The sequence below is a fragment of the Narcine bancroftii genome, chromosome 3, assembly GCF_036971445.1.
Source record: "Narcine bancroftii isolate sNarBan1 chromosome 3, sNarBan1.hap1, whole genome shotgun sequence".
NCBI lineage: Eukaryota > Metazoa > Chordata > Chondrichthyes > Torpediniformes > Narcinidae > Narcine > Narcine bancroftii.
In genome coordinates, this window is record NC_091471.1 from 6,441,412 (window position 1) to 6,454,012 (window position 12,601).

General features: G+C 42.6%; 1 protein-coding gene across 7 annotated transcripts in view; it reads right to left on the reverse strand.

The window, feature by feature from the left end:
* The window catches only part of exoc6b (exocyst complex component 6B), an 866,329-nt gene that overhangs the window by 775,652 nt on the left and 78,076 nt on the right, over positions 1-12,601 (reverse strand). The window lies entirely within an intron of this gene.

The following is a 12,601-nucleotide window of genomic DNA, read 5'->3' on the forward strand; positions in this document are numbered from 1 at the left end:
GCAAGTCTGATCATCTGGCTGTACTTCTACTGCCAGTGTACAAGCAGAGATTGAGGACCACAGCACCCGTGGTGAAGACGGGGAAAGTATGATCGAGGGAGGTGGAGGAGCATCTGCAGGACAACTTTGAATCGGTGGATGGGAACATATTCAAGAACTCATCCGTAGACTTGAATGAATAGCAAACAGGGGTCACTGACATCATCAAGACCTGCGTGGATGAGTGTGTGTGCCCACTGGCACATACTGGGTATTCCCCAACCAGAAGCCCTGGATGAATCAGAGAATTTGCAATCTGCTGAGGGAGAGAACAAGGGTGTTTGAGGCCGAGGATCGGGGTCTTTACAAGAAGTCCACATACGACCTTCAGAAGGCCATCTCTGAAGCAAAGAAGCAATTCCAGAGGAAGCTAGAAACAGAGATAGATACATGCCAGCTATGGCAGGAAGTGCAGGGCATTTCCCCTACAAAGCGAGGGTGAACACTATAGATGGCTGTAATGCTTCACTACCCAATGAGTTGAACACCTTCTATGCCCACTTTGAGTAAAAGAACCAAACAATGCTACTAGAATCCCTGAAAAGACTGAGGACCCTGGGCTATCTGTCTCTGAGGGCAAAGTCAGAACATCATTCAAGAGAGAGAGAACCCTCGCAAGGCGTCAGGCCCTGAAGGCGTACCTGGCAGGGTACTGAAAATCTGCACCAACCAACTACCCAGAGTGTTCATGGACATTTTCAACCTCTCATTGCTGTAATCAGAGGTTCCCACCTACTTCAAAAGGACATCAATCATCTCAGTATCCAAGAAGAGTAGTGTGAACTTAGCACTAACTTCGACTGTGATGAACTGTTTTGAGAGGTTGGTCATGGCTAGAATTAACACATATCTGTAGAGATCGGGACCCGCTGCAATGTACCTATCGTCACAATCGCTCCACAGCGGATGCAATATCGCTGGCTCTCCACTCAGCTCTGGATCACCTCGAAAACAGCAATTCATACATACAGCTGCTTTTCATCAACTAAGCTTGCCCTTCAATACCATTATTCCTTCACTGCTGTTCAAGAAGCTACAAACTCTAGGCCTTTGTATCCCCACTCTGCACTGGATCCTTGACTTTCTTATTGGAAGACCACAGTCAGTACGAATTGGAAACATCTCCTCCTCACTGATTATAACACAGGCGCGCTGCTCTACTCATTATACAACCATGACTGTGTGGCCAGGCACAATTCCAATGCTACATACAAGTTTGCCGATGACACCGCAGTTGTCGGCAGAATCACAAACTGCAATGAGGAAGTGTACAGGAGGGAGATAGATCAGCTCATTGAATGGTGTAACAACAACAACAGGAGATGATTGTGGACTTCAGAAGGAATTCAGGGGAACACAGCCCGGTCCTCATTGAGGGCTCAGTAGTGGAGAGGGTCAAGAACCTCAAATTCCTGGGTGCCAACAACTCAAGGATCTGTCCTGGAGCCTCCATGTTGATGCAATCACAAAGAAGGCTCACCAGCGGCTATACTTTGGAATGTCACCAAAAACTCTTGAAAACTTATATAGGCACTCAGTGGAGAGCATTCTGGATGGTCGCATCAGCATCTGGTATGGAGGTGCCACCTCGCAGGACAAGAATAAACTCCAGAGGGTTGTTAACTCAGCCTACAACATCACAGGCACCAGTCTTCACTCTATCCAGGACATTGACAAGTGGTGGTGTCTTACAAAAGCAGCTTCTATCCTCAAGGACCCCCACCACCCAACCCATGCCCTCTTCACTCTACTACCATTGGGAGAAAAGGTACAGGAGCTTAAAGACGAGCACTCAGCGGCACAAGGCCAGCTTCTTCCCCGCTGCCATCTGATTCCTGAATAATCAATAAACCAAAGCCTCACTTTTTGTGCAGTATTATTTTTATTTGTTATAGTAATGTTGTAGGATGGTTATAATATGAATGTTTGCTCTATGATGGCTGCAAACACTGAATTTCATGACAAATTCTGATACTGACATGTAAACAAATAAAGAAATGTAAACAAACTGACTGTGCAATATGGAGAGAATTTTAAAAATCAGTGAGTGAACAAGAGTCCTTAAATGAGTCCCTGCTTGAGTTTGTTGAGGAGTCTGATGGTGGAGGGGGAGCAGCTGTTCCTGAACATAGTGGTGCAAGACTTGTGGCACCGATACCTCTTTCCTAATGGCAGCAGCAAGAACAGAGTGTATGCTGCGTGGTGTGGATCCTTGATAATCGCTGCTGCTCTCCGACAGCAGTGCTCCCTGTAGATATTCTCGATGGTGGGGAGAGTTTTACCCATGATGTCCTAGCTGTGTCCGCTACCTTTTCCAGGGCTTTACGTTCTGGGGCATTGGTGTCCCCATACCAGACCAAATATCGTCCTTCAAAATGGGACAAAGCTCTTTAAAGCTTCCAGTAATGGCAATTGAGAGCAGACAACATCCACTTGGCAATCCAATATTACCACACACTTTGACAAACTATTCCCCGTGTCTCAGCCTTTCCCCATAACACACATCAATCCCAAGCAAATCCAACGTACCTACTCTCTCTATGTGGAATTTATCAGCTGCATTCAATTTAAACTTTTTGGATTGTGGTGTGCTGCATCCTGCTATCTGTACTAACAATTTGGATGTTATCAATCTTAACTTCATCATCTGCGAGAGAAATATCATGTTTTCTTGGAAAATATGGAGCCCATATTTATAAAATTTTTGTTTGCATGTACGATGGGTTCTTTAAAGACCTCACTTCTTGGTAACCTCCAATAGACTTTATTGTGTAAATGTTTTATTTTCTTGGCATTCACCAGATTTTCTTTTTTTTTTAGGGGTGGTGTAATAGATTATAATATTGGAAGGATTTTGGTAAGATTAGTGGGTTACATACATACACATATTTTAAAACAGATCTTATTTGAAAGACTGAAGAATTCATCTTCAATACCATTGCAGGATCTCTGGAGAATGTGATGCACATTTCACAAGTAGGTGCTAATTGAAATGACAATATAAAATGAAATACCATTGTTTTGGAGGAGACAAACTGGCTACAAGTACCTTTCTGCAAAGTGCTCACAGAAAGGTCAACCCTAGGTTTTGTTTATCTAAGACAACAACTTGACTAAGGAGAAGAACTCCTGTTGTTTGCTGAAGAAGGTGGGGGGGGTTTGCAAGTGAGAGAGTCATGTGGGCTTTCTGCCAGTCTCAGTTGGAGAGAGAGAGAGACAATTTAACAAGCTCTCCCAGCTAGTGTGGGTGACACTAAAGGAGCTGAACAGTGCAAGCCAGGAAGAGCTGGTTGGAAATAAAGTTCCAGATGGCTGGAAGTGATATCTGTCTGATGTTTCTCTTGGAATAAAGGGAACAGAAAGGAACTCTGTGGAGGCCTGAAAGAAAGAGGTTACCATCTGGAAAACCCTGATGGGCAAGTTTCATCAGCGAGACACTGAGGTGACTAATGGTGGTACCTCAGTTGTGGAAATCCTGGAACAACAAATTTCTCTCTGCAAACCCTACAAGAACCTTCCTGAATGGTAAACATTTACCTTTCGAGCACCAAAGCCTGGTGAACTTTATACATGTTAAATTCTGGGCACTGTCTAAGAATTGCCTGCAACCAGAGAACTTGGAAGAAGTGAGATTGATCTGTGAACCAAAGAACTTTTCTTAAATTTACACACACATTACATACATGTGCGCTTAGAATGAGAAGGGGGTTAATTTGGGTTAGTTAAGTATAAAGATAAGTTAAAGTTTGATTCTGTTTTCATGTTTAAAGTTGATTAAAAACAACTTTTGCTTTAAAAACCACTTGTCTTGGTGTTTGGTGGTCTTGCGGCTGGGTTTTGAGGTCCTTTGGGCTCGTAACAGTGAGATGATATATACCATGTATAATTTTTTGAAACAATTTTTAGAAATGAACGTAACCATTATTGCGGTTTAAAACTGTACAAATATTCAAAAAAAGACCCAACTTGGATGATAATATAGTTAACATGATTAGTAAGTTTGCAAACGATACCAAAGTATGTGATGCCCTGGGCAGTGAAGATGCAGGTTGACTAAGTTGACAACAGGAACTAAATCAATTGGGGAAGTGGGCTGCGGAATGGCAGATGGAGCAAGCTCGAATCCCTTCCCAGACCATCGATGGGTATTTGTTGACAAAGATTAAAAACTGCAGATGCTGGAATACTGAGTGAACAAGGAGATGCTGATGGGAGTCAGCAGGTCAGCAGGTCAGACAGCATCTGAGGATGCATCTCCCTTATTCCTAAAGCTTCTTGCATTGAAGTAAATATCTTATTATATTTAGCCCATAAGGTATAGGAGTATCGGGTGGCTCGGTTGGCGTAGTGGCTAGCGCAACATCTTTACAGCGCTAGTCTCAGGACTGGGGTTCGAATCCCGCACTGACTGTAAGGAATTTGTACGATTCCCCCCCCCACCCCCCTGTGCATGCATAGGTTTTCCCCGGGGGGCTGCAGTTTCCTCCCACCCTTCAAAACGTTAATTGGGTGTAAATTGGGTGGCACGGACTCGTGGGCTGAAATGGTCTGTTAACATGCTGTATCTCTAAATTTTAAACATTTTAAATATAGAAATAGGCCATTCAGCCCATCAATCTTCCCTGCCATTCAATCATGAGCTGATCCATTTTCCCACTCAGCACCACTGCCCGTCCTTCTCCCCATAACCTTCAATGCCCTGGCTAATCAAGAACCTATCAATCTCTGCCATAAAGACACCCAATGACCTGACCTCCACAACCGCCTGTGGCAACAAATTCCACAGATTTACCACCATCTGGCTGAAGAAATTCCTCCACATCTCTGTTCTAAGTGGACGCCCTTAAATCCTGAAGTTATGCCCTCTTGTCCTAGACTCTCCCACCCTGGGAAACAACCTTTCTACATCTACTCTGTCCACGCCTTTCAACATTCAAAATGCTTCAATGAGATCCCCCCTCATTCTCCTAAATTCCAAAGAGTACAGGCTAAGAGTTGTCAAGTGGTCCTCATATGATAACCCTTTCATTCCCGGAATCATCCTTGTGAATCTCCTCTGAACCCTCTCCAACGTCAGCACATCCTTTCTTCAATGAGGAGCCCAAAACTGCTCGCAATACTCCACATGAGGGCTCACCAGTGTTTTATAGAGGCTCAACATCACATCCCTACTCCTCTGTACTATTCCTCTTTTGTATATGTATATGTTTTCTTGAGTACAGTTTACAGTCACCAATATGTAGAAATTCTGCCTGGCCCTCAGGAAAAATAATCTGATATCATGTATATTCCTTGACAATAAATTTGAACTTTGGAAGGTCGACATTGTGGGCTGAGACCCTGAAACAAACCACCCCTCTGCCTGACCTGCTGGCCTCTTCCAGCAGTTTGAATTTAAGTATCTGTAGTCTCTCGTGCCTCTTTCGACAGAGTGGGTAAAAACCTGGCAGTGGAGTTTCCGGTGGAGAATCGCGAGGTCACAAGGAATAAAAATGGAGAGAAGACTGAAAATGAATGAGGTTCAGAAGGACCTAGTATTTTGATGTACGAATCACCAAAAGGCAACTGGCATGTCCATCGTGTAGTTGGATCAAAGTAAGTTGTGAAGGGGTTAAAGCATAAAATGGGGAGGTTTATTTACAGTTGTACCAGTTTTTGGAGAGGCCACACCCGGAATACAGTGCAGTTTGTTTGCCCCTAACTTAAAAATATAGCAGCTTTTGAAACGATCCAAACATTCACCTGGCTTCTTTCTGGGGTGAGAGGGCTATCGCTTCAAGAGAGCTAGGGAAGGTTCAGTTTGTTGAGTAGATAGACAAAGGTGATGCAGAGATTTATTCTTTCAGATGATCCAATTCTCTGCCCCAAAGAGAGGTGAAAACCAGATCATTAGATGTATCAGATAAAACTAAACTGCTTTCAACTTTCTACAGGAGCTCTATCACGAGTGTCCTGGCCGGCTGCATCACAGTGTGGAACGGTTACTGTAGAGAATTGGTTTGGAGGTCAATCCACAGGATCTTAAGAGTGGCAGAAAGGATCACAGAAGTCTCCTCCCTCACCCACCAACCCCCCCCCCCATCCACATGATCTACCAGTATCATTGTGTGAAGAGGGTGTGCAAAATCATTGAGGACCCCTTCCACCTGCACACGGGACCTTTCAGCTGCTCCCATCAGGGAAGATCCAGGAGGATCAGAGCCAGCGCCACCAGGCTGGGGAACAGCTTCTTCCCACGGGCAGTGAGGATGCTGAACAACCAAAGGGACTGCTCGCACTGACCCTCCGAGACTCTCATATTCACAAAGAAATATCTATTTATTTATTTGTTTGTTTGTTTATCCTGCGTATGTATTGTCTCCATATGTATTATTTCTGGATGTGTGTCAGTGTGTTTTGCACCAAAAATCGGAGAACATTGTTTTGTCAGGTTGTACTTGTGCAATCAGATGATAATAAATTTGAACGCTTCCAGCATTTATGAGTTTTATTTCAGATTGGCAGATTCTGCAGTGTTTTGCTTCCCTCAGACAGGCTTGAAAGATCCCATGAGAGCAATTTAACAGGCTAAGATGTTCCGAGCAGCATGTGCACTTGTAAAGTACTTCCATGGACATTATCGCAGGGGTGGAAATGCATTTTGTCCATCACCTTTGACAAGGTCCTTCATGAGGGGTTGGTCTGGAATGTTCGATCGTTCAGTATTCAGGAACAGGTAGTAAATTGGATGAAACATTGGCTTTGTGGGAGAATCCAGAGAGTGGTTGTGGAGGATTTCCACTGGAGGTCTGTGACTAATGGTTGTTGTCATCGATATTAACTATCTGGGTGATAATGACGTATATCTGGCAACTGAAGCAAAATATTCCTTGAAAGTGGTGTCAGAGGTCGACAAGGTCATAAAGAGAGCTTTTGGCACATTGGCCTTCATAAATCAAAGCACTGATGACAGGAGGAGTGGGAGGCAATGTTGAATTTGTATCAAATTTATTTTTTACATTTTAAATTGAGACATGATAACAATATGGCCCATGAACCCGTGCGTTTTGAACGTTGGGAGGAAACCGGACCCCCCCCAGGGTAAACCTACAGAGACACGGGCAGAACGTACGATCTCCTTACAGACAGCGCGGGATTCGAATCCAAGACCCGATCGCTGTAACAGCATTACACTAACTGGTACACTAACCGTGTCCATAAGATGCAGAATGCATGAGGAGTATCAATAAGGTAAAGACGAGCAGGCTTTTTCCACTGAGGATGGGCGCTGCAAGAGCTAGAGGGCATGGGTTAAGGGTGAAAGGTGAAATGCTGAAAGGAACATTGGAGGAAACTTCTTCCCTCAGGGTGGGGAGGGTGTAGAATGAGCAGAGGTGGTAGATGCCAGTTTGACTTCAATGTTTAAGAAATGATTGGATTGACCCATAGATGAGAGGGGTATGGAGGCCCACGTCAATGGGACTAAGCAGAATAATGGTTCAGCATGCACTAGATGGGCCGAAGGGCCTGTTTCTGTGGTGCAGTGTTCTATAGTTGCAATGGAAAGCCGTGAAAATTGCAAGGTAACTGCTAGGCGGGGTGAGGGGAATGAGGAGGCAAGCTTTTGCAACAGATGGGGACTATCAAATGGCCTCCCTGTCCTGTAAGGTATACCGATGTTCAGGCACACACCCAATTCTGTGCTTTCAAACCCCATGCGAGTGGCGGGCTGCGGCAAATCGTCTGGTCCTCCGAGACCCTAAGAACGCTCAAATCAAGCAACCGTCACCTAACACTTTCCTTTCAATTCCTCGCTCTCCCAAGCGTGACAGGAAATCTCCCATGCGTCACTCCAAGTTACATTTCCACAGCTTGACTCACAAAGAATTGATAAACGATACAGTCATTACGCAGTAACCCAAGAGCTCTCTGCACTCGAAGCGGACTTTCCATTAATCCCCTCTTGGAGTCATTTCTGCCAGCTGAATTTTACAACACAGATCAATGGCAGTTCAGGGAATTGGGAGGGAGGGGGTGGGAGCATCGTCAAGCAGGGCAAAATAACAAATGGGCAAATAAAGGCAGGACTGAGAACAATGAAGAGCAAGGCCGGAGAAAATAAATTAAAATTGTGAAAGAAAATAAATTGCGCAGAAAATAAATGAAAATTGTGAAAACAGTAGTCATAGAGATGTCCCGAGTCCAAAGGAGAAACTTTGCAATAATCTCTTGGCAAGAAAGCAGACTTCAATACTAAAATTGGTGCTTGCAGATTAAAACAAGGTGCATTAATTTCTCAATAGCCCTTCCCATTGTGACTCACTTGTTACCCCGTTCCCAAAGTCGTATTAACAGCTCAATGCTGCCACCTGCGGGCTTCCTGTACTTCAGTACATCGAGTGAAAGTCTGGGGACACTGATTGCTGGGAAAAACAACACAGAAATGCTAGAGGGACTCAGGAGGTCTCACAGCATCCCTAGGAGATAAAGATATATAACCAATGTTTCAGGCTTGAGCCCATCTTCAAGGTATGATATGACATCGGAAACCCTGGCAAATTTCTAGAGGTGTGGTGGAAAGTGTGCTGACCGGCTGCATCACACCAATATACCCCTGAGCTTAAAGCCCTGCAAAAGGTAGTGGACACAGCCCAGGACATCACAGGCAACGCCCCACCATCGAGAACATCTACAGGAAACGCTGCCGTCGGAGAGCAGCAGCATTTATCAAGGATTCACACTGCTCTGTTCTCGCTGCTGCCATCAGTAGAGGTGTAGGGGCCACTAGAATCAGGAACAGATGCTCCCCCTCCATCAGACTCCGCAATAATAAATTCAATTAGAGACCCATTTAAGGACTCTAATTTTTTTTTCAAACTTTATTTAAAAATTTTTTTAAAACATAACATACAATCCAATAATCATCCAGAATTTGATTTTACACGATAAATCCCAAACCCACTCTCCCACCCCTTCAGCCAGCTCCCTTAAGAGGAGCCAAAAATATAAATAATATTTTTTTTTAATTATAAATGTTGAGAAGTATATCAAAATGCATATATTTCAAATACGGAGACCATTTGCTAAGAAAAAGGGAATAATTATCATGTAAATTATAAGTATTTTTTCCATAACAATACAAGCTTTCAGTTCATTGTGCCAACGTAATCTCTATATTGTCTTTCCAAGTACTCACAACATATTTACGCGCTACTGATAACAACAAACGTACAAAAGCAATTTGAATTTTATCAAAACTTAATCCCCTCAACGAAATCAAATTACCCAACAAAAAAATCATTGGGTCTAATGGTAACGGAAAGTTATACAATTTTTCCAAAACTACTTTAATTCCTTGCCAAAATGGTTGAACTTTAACTCAAGTCCAAACAGCATGTAGAAAAGTTCCAATACATGAATCACATCTAAAACATAAATCTTAATTACTAAACCCATATTTTTTCAGTTTCTCCAGAGTCAAATATAGTTGATGTAAAAAATTATAATTAACCATTCCATATCTTACATTTGCCAATTTAATTACCCTGACACATATCCGCCCAATCAGCTTCAGGAAAAATAAACACTAAATCACTCTCCCATTTAAATTTAGTTTTTTCCCAATCCAGTTTAGCCATACTATCTTGTAACAAATCGTCCATAACCGAAATATAACCCTTCTTTGGTACAGAGGAAATCAAAGACTCAAATCTCGACAAAGTGGGTAAATTCATCTCTCTACCATAATTATCCTTTACCAAGGCTCTAAGTTGGTAATTCACAAACAAAGAATTTACAGATATATCAAATCTCTCTCTCAATTGATTAAAAGAAAGAAATTGTCCCTCTTCAAAACAATCCTGCATTGTCTTTATACCCTTAAAATCCCAAATCTTTAAATAATTATTGAACATTGAAAAAGGAATAAGCTGATTATTATACATTGGAGTTAAAATTGATCATTTATCTTTTGATCCTAAAACCCTATTTTTTTTAATCCAGATCTTTAAGAAATATTTCAATACCGGCATATTGTATTCCTGTAGCAAATTCAAGTTCCAACGAAATTTAAATTCATGTACCTTAAGACCTCAGAAATACACGCCATTTCCACTTTAGCCCAGCTAGGAGGATAATCTAAATCCATCAACCTGCTAATAAAGTTCAACTGGGCCGCTTCATAATAATTTTGAAAATGTGGTAACTGAAGTCCACCTAATGCACATTTACATGCAAGTTTATACAATGCCACTCGAGCTAATTTTCCTTTCCATAAGAACTCGCGCACTACCATATTTAAATCCTGAAAAAAACCTTTTGAAAGTAATCAAGGTATTGACTGAAATAAATATTGAATTCGAGGAAAGATATTCATTTTAATACAATTGACCCTTCCAATCAAAGTCAATGGAAGATCTTTCCACTTAATCAAATCTGCTTTAATCCATTTTAATATAGGCACATAATTTAACTGATATAATGACTGATAAAAAACCTTCAAAATTGCAGGATAACGAAAAGCAAACTTATATCCCTTTCGCCATGAGACATCTTTAGCCGAATTAAATTCCAGTCGTCTTCTAATAACCTCTTGACTCAAATCAGCATAAAAAAAAACACACTATTGTTTTGAATCATCAACGGGGATTGACTCTGCCGCACTTTCTGTACCGCCATTCGTAAAATCATTTCTCTATCTTGATATTTCAAACAACGAATCAAGACCGCCCTCGGTGTTTGTCCAGGAAATGTTTTTTTCCTCAATGCTCTATGGGCACGATCCAGTTCCAAACCTTCAGGAAAATACTGTTTACCCAATACCTCTGGGATCCAATGTTTAAAAAATTTTATTGGATCAGAACCTTCAAAGTCCTCTGGAAGACCAACTATTTTCACATTATTTCTCCGGCTTTGATTTTCCAAAGAATCAATCTTCTTCAATAAATCCCTTCTTTGAATCCCCCAATCTACAAAAGGACCTTCCACTTTTCCCATTTTTTCTTTATTGTGTTCCACATTCAGAAAAGGCTGTTTCAATTTTTTTTAATTATCTTGTACAATATCGACAGATTTTATACATCTGTTAATATCACTCTTAAGTACAGTCATTTCTTGTTTCATAGTTGACATTTCTTCACACAAAGTATTCATTTTTGTTTTCATCTCCATAAATTCTTGGGTCATTTGAGTTGACATTTGTTTTGACATATTATCCATTTGAAAAGCAATCCCTTCCAAAACAGTGAACACTGAGTCAAATCCAGATTCCATAGCCACTTTTTGAGGTCTACCTCCTGGGCAAATTCCAATAAGGTAAGTTCCTCTTCACCTTCAGTCACCATAGGTCCTCTGACTGTGCAGCTGCGGGTATGGACACCCGACGCCGGCACCCCGGCCTCGTCAGGGCGCCGGCGCTCGGGCTCCACCACAGCCCACACTTTTTCCAAAAGGTCCCGGACCCGGATGCTCCACGCATGCCCGGCAGAACTGCCGGATGTGTAGGGGTGTCCTCCGACGCTACACTGTGCGTCCTCGGGCCATCCATCAATGTCGCGGGCTCATGGGCCCCTTTGTCAGTAGGGCCACCCGCGCGCACGGCTTCACGTGCACGCGGGTCAGCTACGACCAAACTCACCGAAGTGCCGGCGCCATCTTGCAACTGCAGGATCGTCGCTGGGGTCAAACTTGAAAGGGCAGGAGTCCTCTGAGGTTTGAAGACTCCCAACAACAACTCCGTGGATTCAGCTGTGCAGGTAGGCCTCAGATCGTCTATACTTTCATATGGTAATTTCTTCTGAAGTTGAGTTTTAGATTTCTTCACATTAGTACCCATGATGGATCACTGTCATTCAAAAAACTATAAATATTATTTTTAACCACTTTTATACTTTTTAAAGTCGGGTATTTAATAATCCAGCTGGAGAAAGGTGGAACACACGTCTTTCTTCTACGCCATCTTGCCACACCCCCCCCCCCCCATTTAAGGACTCTAACTTAACATAACAATTACAGCACGGAAACAGGCCATTAGGCCCTTCTAGTCCACACCGAACCAAACACCCCTTTCTAGTCCCACCTCCCTGCACAATGCCCATAACCCTCCATCTTCTTCTCATCCATAGACCTGTCCAACCTTTTCTTAAATAATACAATTGACTCCGCCGCCACTATTTCTCCCGGAAGCTCATTCCACACGGCTTCCACTCTCTGAGTAAAGAAGTTCCCCCTCATGTTACCTCTAAACCTCTGCCCCTTAATTCTTAACTCATGTCCTCTTGTTTTAATCTTTCCTCCTCTTAACGGAAATAGTCTATCCACATCCACTCTGTCTATCCCTTTCATAATCTTAAATACTTCTATCAAATCCCCTCTCAACCTTCTACGCTCCAAAGAATAAAGACCTAATCTGTCCAATCTCTCCCTATACTCTAGATGCTTAAACCCAGGTAACATTCTGGTCAACCTTCTCTGCACTCTCTCCACTCTGTTTATATCCTTCCTATAATTAGGCGACCAGAACTGCACACAGAACTCCAAATTAGGCCGCACCAACGTCTTATACAATCTCAACATCACCTCCCAA